At 46.6% G+C, this 12,359-nt stretch overlaps 1 long non-coding RNA gene across 1 annotated transcript in view; it reads right to left on the bottom strand.

Moving 5' to 3' along the window:
- LOC121592673 overlaps positions 1-12,359 on the bottom strand; it is a 31,882-nt gene that overhangs the window by 13,968 nt on the left and 5,555 nt on the right. The window lies entirely within an intron of this gene.

Here is a 12,359-nt window from a genome sequence, read left to right on the forward strand (position 1 = left end):
CATCTGCGGGTGGTTGGATGGAGTGTGTTACCTAACTCTAACACCAAGCGCGCAATGATCCGGGACGATGATGGAGAAGAGCGACGGCGGCAGAATTCGAGTTTGCGAATTTCGAGTTCAAGGTCGTCGTTTTTCCGTGGGAAAAGAACACCCGCGATGGCGTGTGTAGGGTTTCCCTGCCACACATTTTCCCATTGCTTGCGCACTCTTCATAGGGGCGCTTTTCGCTTCCCTTTTCCCCAATCTTTCTCCTCCGTGTGGGGGAAGGTGTGTGTGTGTGTGTGTGTGTGTGTGTGTGTGTGTGTGTGTGTGTGTGGGTTCTTGCGTAACTCTATTTATACATTGGTTTGTCGGTTGCCGTGCTGTTGATGGTGCTTCGCTAACAAATGGCGCCTGTTTCCCACTGTGTATAAGAATCTTGTTGTGGGAAGGATTCGAATAAGAATTAAAAATACATCACGCTTCCACGCGACTCCCTTCGCGACACATGGCAAATGTAGGTTATGTGAAAAAAGAGGTATTTTTCTCTCGCTCACTGTTGTGTTGTGTGGAAAGGATATCATTTATGCAACAACAAGTAGAAATAGAAGAAAAAACGTTTCTGTTACGCAACTTGCGAATCGATAAAAGAGTCCACCCCTTCGAGCACTCTGGCATATAGCAGAGGAGAACGACAGAGCGTTGGAAAGGAGGAAAGCTTTTGATGGAAAACTTTCCACCATCACCCACCCGTACAGTGGAAAGAGGAAGTCGTTGATGATGGTAGCCTTGATTTTACGTAACGCCAACAGCAGCAACCGGGAATCTAGGACATTCCCGGGGAAGCAGTATTGCATTACACGCGCTTGCCGCACTCTTCTAACACCCATCTCACTACTATCCTGCTCGCTCACTCTCCATATCACGCCACAAAACCAGCGGGCTGGTATGACTTATTCGCGTCCACCACATACGGAAATGGGATCATTTAGCTGGTGTATCTGATTTCCGACCGTGTTGTTCTGCAAAAGCGCGGCAGAACTGCTTTGGATGGAAATAGTTTTCATTGATACCTCGTTGGGAGTATAATCACAGTTCTACCAAACCTCGTGAGAACTTCCACCAGCTGACTTCTTTCCGAGCCACGGTTTGCCCGCTTGTTTAATTATTCAGTGGTTTGCTTTGCTCCTCGTGTACATCACCACATTGAGATTGTTTATAATTTATTCCCAAAAGAGACGGTGGAGATTATTTTCCGTGCCGTTCTTAAATAACTCGTTGAAAAAGCTATTCAATATCGATTTGGTCTGAAAGATTAAACCACAAAGCACAAATATGACTCCCAAATGTGAACTAAAACCAATAAATTTGCATGCTCTCCTTTTAACACCTTCTCCCGAGTAATATGAACTCTAACCAGATCGTGTGTGTTTGTGTGTGTTCTAATCACTACTGGAGAGCCAGAGAGAGGGTAACAGCAGATTATGCCCTCCGCTGCCCTCCGAATAACTCTCCAAGAGCAAACGAATGAGCCTTATTATGCTTAACGTTGGCGAAATCGAATCCAAATGTGTTTCGCTAATATACTTGGGTAATGCACAGAGGCCCTTTTATTTCCTCCCAAGTCCTCTGCCTGCCTGTATGAGTGTGTGAGTGTCTCCCTTTTTGAAAGCTTCTCCCCTATCCTAATAACTTCTCTCAATGCACGACGTGTGTGTGTTTGTTTTATTAAACAATAAATGATTTTTGCTACAGCAGCATGCCTGTCCGCCTGCGCTCTCCCAGTCCACCACATCATCCCTCACCCGTATCTAACGGATATGTGTGATGTGTGTGTGTGTGTGGCACGATGATGCAACAAACCGGAGAAGTCGGATAGGGGACATTCAGAAGTCAGCCTGAATTTCTCGCATAATTATCTCCTACAACAAACGCGTTGTTGCAATACACACCAGCTCCCCGACGCGCTCTCTGCACCTCGGGGAAGTTTGGTTGCTTGTGTAACAAACAACCAGTTTTTGCAAGCTTTGCAATATGAAATCGAAATATTAACCCACTGCAAACAATCCTCCTCCCCCTTAAGAACCCTGCAAAAAGCGTCATTTTGAATGCACAACTAATTGCAACCATCATGTGTATTTGCTGTTGTTATGTGTTGGATGTATTTTGAAGTCAAACGAGAACAACTGCTGATGGCAAAAGTTCACTTTTCGTTATCACCAAGCGTGTGTAAAAACAGTGGGACTTTTCGTGCGGTATATTTTTCTTCACCCATACGCCAATGGCTTTTCGAAAACGAGAAGTACTACAATGTACTTCTTCTTCTTTTGTTGTTGTTGCTTTTTTCACAATTGGATCATAGGCGCGTCCCGCACCAACCCCATCGCACGAACCATTACCCGTACATATGGCGTGCCAATTCTCATTACATTCTATGTGGCATTAGAATCACCCTTTTAAGGGCACATTCCACAGGGGGATGAGGAGAGGGAGAGCTACTCAACCTCCCGCCCTGCCACCCCAAGTTTGGAGAAGCTACCACACAACATGTGTCGTATGATTGACTGTTACATGTTTGCACTGTTGGCATAATGTACCGTGTCTCCCCGAGCCTCCCAGAGCACATAGATGAACGAGTTGCCATTGTGTGTATACGTGTGTGTCTCGTTTGGCCCATTTGTTCAGTCAAGCGTCCAATGTACATACATTTCCCGATTGCATTACGGGGCGGAAAGGAAAAGAGATGGATAGGGGAAATGAAAGAATGTTCGCCGGGTTGCGTCTCCGGTGCTAAATAGACATTTCCTGTCATCTTTGCTTCCATTTCCTCCCCTTTTTTTCTTGCGAATATGAAATCATTTCGCAGTTTGCATGTGATTTGCGTCTCCTCTCCTCTCTCTCTGGACATGGGACATCACGGCTGTGAGGTTCTCGGTGCATTCCGGAGAAAGATCTGTGCAGTTTATCAGTGCAATTTAATCGTATCTGCGCTTGGATGCTGCCTGCGTTAAACGACCGAGGGGGAAAAACATGCATTAAGATTGGAATTCAGCCCTGTTTTCACCCAGATAAAAAAATACCAAGAATGTGTCTTAAAACAACACTCTAAAACGTGTCAAACTCAATCTCTTTCTCTGATGCTTCAGCAGCGAACATTACATAACAATCTTGACTTGCCAAATGGGGAGGAAGGAAATTTATGATCTCGCGGCTATATAAGCGACAAGAATAGAGCGCGATCATACGATCGTCAATTAGCAATAGACGCCGGCTACACCCAGCGAGACAGACAGCGGACAGAAGAATCATTCATTTGTATCGCTGTCACACAGTTTGCCCGAAAGACGAATGCAGCAGATTATTTATAAATCCCTCCCAGAGAGCATTCGAAGAAATCGAGTGCCCGCAGGAGGAGGGCGACAGCTATTCGTGAGCTGTGAAGACATTTATTTTATGGTTTTAGCTTCCCCAACTCCTACTTCCCCGCTCTCCACAACAAAGAGAAGAGAAGTATTTTGGCTTCGAATTTAGCAGCGAGCTAGCTCTAGAACCTGCGAGAAAAGCCATGTGCAGCACCTTCTTTCTCGAGTCGGAAATGAGCCTCTCTAATTGGGCAACCAATTGTGCTCCAAACGACACACTGTAGGATATGGACAGTGGTCAGCCAGCACCACCACCATCTAGAAGGTGCTTCTAGAGAATTGAATATTCTACCACCAACTTGGTTCGGAGTTTTGGTTTCATCATCATCCGCAATGTGCAACCAAGAGAACCTTGTCTTTGCATAAACAACGCGGCGAATTGGATGAATACACATTACGCCAGACTGTTGTGTGTCTGTTTGCATAATTGAGGAGGATTGAAGGGGGGAATAGAGGATGGAGGTAGCTGACAGGCGGCAGGAAAAGAGCGATTTTGCGAAGCTGCGACGACAGCTTAATGTCGAATAGGTTCAATTGTTTGAATTGATGCGCTAGACTGGGATGAATAAAGAGTGGAAAATGGCATCAGACGCGACAAGATGCGGGAAGAATCTATTGGTGCAACATTGAGGATAAGGCATTCCCTTTACACATTAGAAATATAGCGTGAAGCATTGCCGATGTTAGTATAATGTTTTCAGGTTGTTTCACTTCCGTGCGAAACATTTCTGGGCGGCCACGAGCTGATTATTGCATTAAAGTACGGTAAACGTTATTATCTACATTATCTTTTCCGTGGTATCAGCTCGACTTTCATGATACGGCGAACTTCCCCGAAAAGCACGGTGCGTGACTTGTGTGAAACAAAATCACGCCATTTAAATGACTTTATCGATTTGTCTGCTTGTAGGACAACATAGACAACTGCAGTTGTTTGTTATTTACTACCACAAATAAACCAAGCGCGCTCTGAGGTAATTGCAACAGTTGACCATTAACACTGATATTAAAAAAAAGTATATTGCTACCGTTACAAAAACGTAGTCTCTCTACAATATGTGTCAATCGCAAAACGGGCAATTAATCTCCACTTTTATTCAACACTGGGGACCCACACTAGTCATTTTTTTAAGTTACGTCAACCCCACCCCGGGCGGATAATGATAACAAAACAATCCGGTAAAAAAATGCCCACCATAAGCAATTTTCAATAGTAAACAACCCAGCACTACTGGCGGGTCCCACAATAGAACGGGAGGAGTAATGCTCGAAATAAATCAAGCCTCACACGAAGCTTGCTGCTATATTTTTTAAACAACGTTGCTACTTGCCTGCCGCCGCGGCCGTTGACGCATCGATGCTCTCTGTGGTTGCGCATTCTTCTAAAAGCAAACATCATCACACATGTGTTGTTGCGTGCTTTGATATCGCGTTGCGGGAAGAATCACCAGATGAAATTTATTGGATGTGCACAAGCCCCGAGGGGAGAAGTCTAATTGTGTAAGAAGAGCAATCGTTTTAAAAATAATTGCTTGTAAAACACGGTGAATTATATAACGGTCTCCCCGGCACGAAGATCAAATTAGGTTCTAGCTGCAGGGGTTGTGAGCACGATGCGCTTGTCTTTCTATAGCTAGAAGTGATCTGTGTTGTTGTACAATTTTGCTATAATTAAAAAAAGCGCTTACCAAGCAATAAATACCAGCATTCGATTAAATAAATCTACCTCAATTCGAATGTGTTTTCGTTCCGAACCCGTTCACTCCGTTTGCGACCGCTTTGAATAGCATTCTCTCCGCAGACTGTAGCGCCATCTGTTGACAAACAGATCAAACCAATCGTTGTGCAGCTGCGGTGTAGTATTCGAACGCAACGGACCCGTTCCACGTGGGCGTTGCCGTCATTTGCTGTATTTCTGAGCATTCTATTATCAGGTTACATTCGGCTGTATTTAATTCCGCTTAGCGATAAAACGTTATCATTGAATCACCATTCCCCCTTGCAAAAAACCTTCCTTATATTATATTGCACCTACTATTGCATGATGCAAAATCAGCTGTGTGGTGTGTCGTTCATGCAACAAGCGAGCGCGCACCAGACGGTTTTTATCTTTATAGCCTGTTATCTAACAGTTGTTGCCCGTGTTTTTGATAAAAGCACTAAACGGCACAGCATGATGCCAGCAGCAAAGTGCATTTCGATACTGTTTATCTGCTCATTGTTGGTACATGGCCGTGACATGCGTTGCCTCCTCCTGCACGCGCTCCTCTGTGTGTATGCTGTAACACAGCGCTGAAGGTAAATGTCATGGTGGAGGGTTTTTTTCTGGTGGTTTCTTTCCATCTTATCACATGATCGCGCCTGGGGTGCAGATAAGCAATTGGTGAGTGGGAGAGGTGGTGAGATATCTTATCACAGCTCCACTTCAGAACACGCTGCATGCAATTCGATGGTCGTATGCACAGACAACCAATCAATTTAATTGATTAGTCATAAATTTTAATGCCTTCTTTTACCCCCGTTATCATCGCGGTGTCACTCTTGCACCGGGACATTGGGTATTGTTCTCCTCTTGCACACCTCTCCAACGGGTGACGACGGGTACGATTATCATCCTGATTGATTGGGTAACAGTCACGGACACGTAACGCAACACCCACCGAAGTAGTGGTCCCCTTCAGTGCCAGTAGACATTGTGCCAGTAACGAGATAAAGGTGAAGGACAATCAAATTTTCTTTTAACCGTATCGAACATTTCTTCTTGTGTGCCTGCCGTGTTCTTTGACCGTGTGAAAGTGGCTGCCTGGGAATAAGTCAACCATCTTTCCCCCCAAAAAAAAACAGCTCTTATCAATATAAGCCAGTACCCTAATGCGATTCAATGACACACAACAATGGCTTTAACACACGCTGAGTGGTGTGGCAACACCCAAGGAGCTAATTTGCTCACCTCGATAGAGTGTACGCAAGAGACGAAACAGAACCCAATCTGATGTCCTCAAGGCGAACCCAAAAAAGCCTGATTATTTTAGCGCACTTCTTTATGTCCCCAAATTGGCAGCCGGCGGTCACCCTTCGTGTGCAATGTGCTATCAATACTTGAAAAGGGTAACGAGGAGGGTTAATAAGCTTCCCCCTTTCCCATTTCATGCCCGGTTGACGATCTTTGCGTCGGTCGCCGGTTCGTCGCGCTACAGACAATCGACGACAACCCGTTCTCCCGTGTGCTTTACCGCCGATAAGACGTTGTGCGTTGTCCGTGTGTGTGTGTGTGCTGATAGGCCATTCATGCCATTCAGTTTAGACGGATTTTGGCATTTCTTCTTCTTCTCTCATGCTCAAGACGTCGATGGGTGGTGCACGTTTGTGTTACGTTGATAAGGACTCAGGATCCATGGAGAAAGAGAGAGAGAGACAAGAGAACAATCAATAAGACCAGCTCAGATGGGGAAGGTTACTGTTACAAATCTTCCCAGGAGTGTGTGCCCGCCGTCACCCCTAAAAAAAAAATACGCCGGCTGGTTGGTTGATTGTGACCGGGTTCGTCGCCTACCTCTCTTTCACACCCAACCGGCTTAATGCTGATGCGCTGAATCTTACTCACAGGGTTGCAGCGTTGGGCTTTCCTTGTCTCGCGCTTGGGTCCCGGCTGTGGGTATGTACCGGAATGGAGCCTCCAATCTGTCAGTCCATGTTTCGCTATCCGCGCGTGTACAACTGCCGCGGGCTTCGAGAGGGTCGCGCGAGTGTCGAGTGAAGAGAAGAGTGCGTTGTTTTGTCGTGTGTCCCACTGCACTGCGAGGTGTAGTGGTGGATTTGATTTAGGTGGATTTAGTTAGGGAGGGCATAGAATTAGCGATAGTTTTTTTTTTTTTTGAGTGATTTTTAGTTCATTATTTTGCTTCGAGAATAGCTGTCGGATCTCAGTTGCTTGTGACGTACGGTTTGAAGGATTATCTATGAAATTTGAACTGTGTGTGCTTTGACTATTGGGTCAGCACAACCCCTTCCACAGCGGCGATCCACAATCTCTCCCCGATCGTTGTTCGACCAACCAAGAGAGTAGTGAAAGCTGGATCTGAACCATAAACATCTTTCTCGCTCTACAACCGCAACACTCTCTTGGCCGTCCCGTTCCTTTCTCTATGGAAAGTGAAACTGTCGGAGTATCTCTCTCTCCCCTTCTCCACAAAATAATTGCGGGCTTATTTATTTTGTTAACCACTTTTCATGGTGATCGCGGCCCCAGGTGGGGTGTGGTGGTGATGGTATATGCTCCAAACAGAAAAAAGCGGTATTTTGCTCACCCAAAACCAAGCCCATGCTCCAGTAATTACACTGACCTCACCCGAGCGAGTGGTGGGATCATGTGCCGTATGCAATAGGCATAAGTGCATGCGCCCCCGTGTGTGTGTGTGTGTGTTTGTGTGCTGTGGCCCGGAACTGCCTGGTATAACGGGGCCGAGACACGACCCCAGTGAAACTATTCGGAAGAAAAAGGGTTTTAAGTAGTAACAGTACCCACCCCTCCGAAGGTGATAATGGCTGCCGGTTGGCGGGGAAAGTTCCTAGCGGTGTTCTACGGTGCGTTCGCACTGTACGGCATCGCCGTCGTTTGGCTCTACTGGAGTGGATACTTCGAGCTGGACGAGCCGGGCGGGTAAAGTTACTATAATTTTGTGATTTTTACAGTAATAATCTCATCTCCGAGTTGGTGACGAAAAGGGGGTAGTAATCTGTTGGGCGCAATGATGTGTTAGAGCCGATTGCAAACGATTATTTGATATAAATAGCAGCAAAAAGTTTACCTCTAATATAATTTCACGATCGCGAAAAAGCAGCAGCAAAACACGATGACGCATTGTTTTTTGCACTCTCTGCTCAAGGTGCTTGTGATGCGATCTTATCTTGCGTTAGTATTCCGGTACATTTTATCTTGCGCGATAGTATTGTACACACAGTGTAACAACACCCCCTAGTTTGCACAACTGCTGGATGATTTTGTGCTTTTTTGTACGCAAGTACAGAATGCACCGGCGATCGTTTTGCTTGTTGAACAAAAGGCGATGAACGCATTCCAAAAATTTGCGCGCTATATTGTTAAGGTGGAGACGAACCCCCCGAGTTTGAGTATTTGTTTTTTGTGTTTATGGCAGGGTGCTTATCTTTCCTTCGCTAAACAATAATGGAGAATAGGCAATAGGCATGCGAAAGCAATAAAAACGCGATAAGAAAAATGGAGACGTGAAAAGCCATCTCCCCATTCCCAGCTAGAGTATTTTTGGGAAGCACTGTAGCGAGTTGACGAGATTCAGCTACTCTGTCCTAGATGGCGCTAGCGTCGCTAAAAAGGGGGAAGAAGGCTATGGACCTGTTTGTTTTTATCCATGCCGTAAATGTGTGTGTGGTGATGTGTAGCTGCTTGTTTCCGGTCACAACAGTGTGGGTGTGCGTGACCCGGTACATGAAATCAACCGCCCAGAGGTTGGCATTTATTTTTGTTTATCTTTTTTTTTTTCTATCGCATATTCCTTTCCCATGCCGCTCGGAAATCGGTAGTTTTCGGTAGTTAATTTTTGTTACGACCGTGAAGGTGAAAAGTTTGTTTTGTTGTTTCCCGCGAAGGAATGGCGCGGTTGTTGCTATCAAAGCCGATTCCTGTTTTAATGGCCCAACGGCACGTTCCCTCTTTGGCGCGCAAGGGTGGGGCTTCTAAAATTCCTCACACTGCTGGGAAAATGCTTGTGAGTGAAAGACCTTAGAGCTCTAGGAGGGGGAAAACATCATCCTTTTGCCCTTTTATGGTGTTACGTTTGTTGAAGGTGGTGGGAGCGAGAGCAAGAGCGAGAGAGAGTGCTAGAAAGGACGAAGCGCGATGGCTGTGGAGACAGATAAAAGCGCAGTCAGGCGCGCGCGTCCCCTTTTTAACCACGACGGACGCGGTCCCATGGCATCACCTCAGGTTGTTTACACCCTCAAACAGTGCGCAGTGTGAAGCCGCCCACCCACTCCATCTACTGCAACCCCATTGATTATGGAATTATACCTCCACCATCCTTCGCCTGGAACGATCCTGGTTGATCAAACTTTTTAATTAAACAAACTCGTTTAAGCGCATTGAAAACAAACAGGACATCCACGGAAGACCAAACTTTTGTAGAAGTTTAATCTATAAAGGGACAAAAAAACTAAAAATATATAAATAGCTCATGCCAGAAGTTCATCACCAGAAGAGGACATGCCTTTGCAATGAGACTTTGCAACTCCAGCACTGCAAAGATCGAAAAAATTTAATCATTTGCAGTAACGCGCAGTCCAAAACTTTCCGGTTGCAAGGACACACCTAATGGCAAATACGCCCTTTCTTTGTCCTTTTTTCCTCCGTGGGTGGTGGCACCGGAACTAGAGACGGCAGCTGTGTGTGTGTGTCTGTGTGGGCGTGCGTCGTGTGTGTATTTGAACGCGGAAGCCGCGTGCGTCGTGTGTCTTTTCCTTTCCCGGGCCAATGTCCTCCTCGGCCGCTGCTGCCGGCCGTCGTCTCCTCTTCCACGGCATGGCAAGGGCTGTGGTCCATTGTCCTTTTTTGCGCGCTCACCAGAGACACAGAGAGAAGGAGAGAGCGTGTCCGAGCAGTAGCAAGGAGAGTGCGAGAGAATCGTTTTCACACTATCCACACACAGGACACTACTACAGCAGGGAGCGACCTTGCGAAACTGCATCTCCGTGTAGTGTGATAGCGATAGTTGTACCGAAAAAAAAGGACATCCGAGAAAACGCCTGAACAGTCCTTCGACAGTGTCCTTTTAAGGGTAGACGCAAGGGAAAATTGAATTACTCAAATGGCATCTTCCTGAAGTGTGGTAGTGGTGGCCGTTTTGCTCTCTTATCCTTATCTGATATCAGTGAATGCCTCTTCTCCTGCCTGAGGAGGGCATCATCTGCAATAATCCTTGCTCGGAAAGCGTTGCAGTGTGTGTGCGTGTGTAGCGTCCCTCTCCTATTTTGCCAATAAATGCCGGTGACGCTCCTAGACAAACCGCCTCGAGCGCATATCCGGCAAGGGAAGGACGTCGCTGCTCGTGTGTTAGTTCCCTTCCCCTTCCTTCCTTCCCTCGCCGCATTAATCAAGGGACGCTGCTGTTGCTTCCTTTTTAGGGTGAAAATACACAGACACACAGGGAGTATGTGTGACCCATTTGTCTTGCTGTTTGAAATGCAGGGAGTGAGAAAGGGAGATAGAACGACGCGCAGCAACAAATAACGCAAATGGAAAAAGGGACACGCTTTATAGGCGGCAGCGCAACAGAGCCGCGTCACTTGAGTGTAAATACACCTTTTTTTCGTTCTCGATCCTTGTTCAATAACCGGAACCATTTCCCGCGGCCCTGTCTCAGACAGGAGGGCACTAAGAAGAGAGAGAGAGAGAAAGAGAGTACACTCCCGAGAGAAAGAGAGAAGATGAAAACTCTTGGACGAGAAAAACTCGGCACTGCTCCCAACACAACGCGCCAAGCATTTTCACAGCCTGCTTGACTGTGTGTGCGCGCGCGAGAGCGCGTCCTTTTCCCTGCGCGCTGTCTGTGTATGCGTTAATGATAGCAACAGAATTTTGCGAGCGCGCGCGTGTGTGTGTGTAGTGTGTTTCTTCCCGTACTATCGTAGCCACTTTCCCAGTCATTTGTTCTCTTTTCTACAAAATTATACACACTCACATACATTTCGGGAGCGAGAGAGAGAGCATTTGCAGAGACGAGGACGCAAAGTTTGATACGCTTTTTTGGCTGGATGGCTGCGTGCGTGTGTCTCTGCGCGCTTCCTTCCCCGGGACGGACGACGGATTATTTGAAGTTAGTCGGGACCAGGACCAAAGCCAAGAGTCTGTCTTTTCCGTGTCCTTAGTGCGGCAGGATATACATCCGGTTGGTTCGCTGTGAGGCGTGTTGTGTCCTTCGACGACGGCCAAAGTAGCGAGACACGACCCCCCTCCTCCCCACCGTGTGTGTGTGTGTGTTTGTCCACGAATCCGTGCGCGCTCTCCCACCTTCCCTAACGTGCTTGTGTGTTATTGTAGCAACAAAATAGCATTTTTAAACAAACTAACAAACCAAACAAAGTTTTCGGTCGTTTAGGTTTTGTTTGGTGAAGTTTCGTTTTCGCGCGCGCGTTTTGCTATTTTTTATGTTTGTGTAGGGTGTGTGTCCTCCCTGGGGCGGAGAGTATAGTTTCAGTGCGACGTGTGGTCATTTCTAAATTTGCCCATTAATTTTTCCCCTTTTTGTAAAGGAAATTCCAAATCAAAAATGTAGTGTAAAATATGCGTCTAATTGCTTCTAAATTCTAACAACCCCACCATAATCGGGAGTCGTTGGAGCGAATGAAAACGCGCTCGTCTATTAAAACGTGGTGTTCTACAACAAGAAGCCATTTTTGGAAATTATCACTAAAATCATATCAAGAGCGATCACAGCGCACACTACCGACCGCGGATCACACTAGAGAAGATCACAGCAAGTTGCCTCCTTTTTGTGGGTGCAAAAATTTGCTTCCAAGCGTTTGGGCCCGCGGAGGGAGCGGAAGGGAGAGCTTGCTAAAATATCCTTCTTTTCGTTCAAAAAAGGGTGCGGCGTTTCTCTGTGCTCACGGTGTATGTGGTGTGCGTGCGCGCGCGTGTTGTGTGTTTCACCGAAAAGGGGCGCCCTACTGCCGAAGCGGGCCTATTTGCCGGCCCCTCCCGTCCTGTGTACGTGTGCATGTATTTGTGTGTGTGTGTGTGTAAAAACCGCCTGCAGAAGGAAGGGACTGTTGAATATTGTCCCTGTGCGGTGCATCCGCTGCACGGGCGAAACAAGGATAGCAAAAACAAATACAACATTTCAAATGGGGGGAGGAGGACTAAAGGGCGGTTGACGCGCGAGAGAGGAAGGTCACACACAATACGCCAAACGTTTAGTTATTAGA

This window comes from Anopheles merus, chromosome 2L, assembly GCF_017562075.2.
Source record: "Anopheles merus strain MAF chromosome 2L, AmerM5.1, whole genome shotgun sequence".
NCBI lineage: Eukaryota > Metazoa > Arthropoda > Insecta > Diptera > Culicidae > Anopheles > Anopheles merus.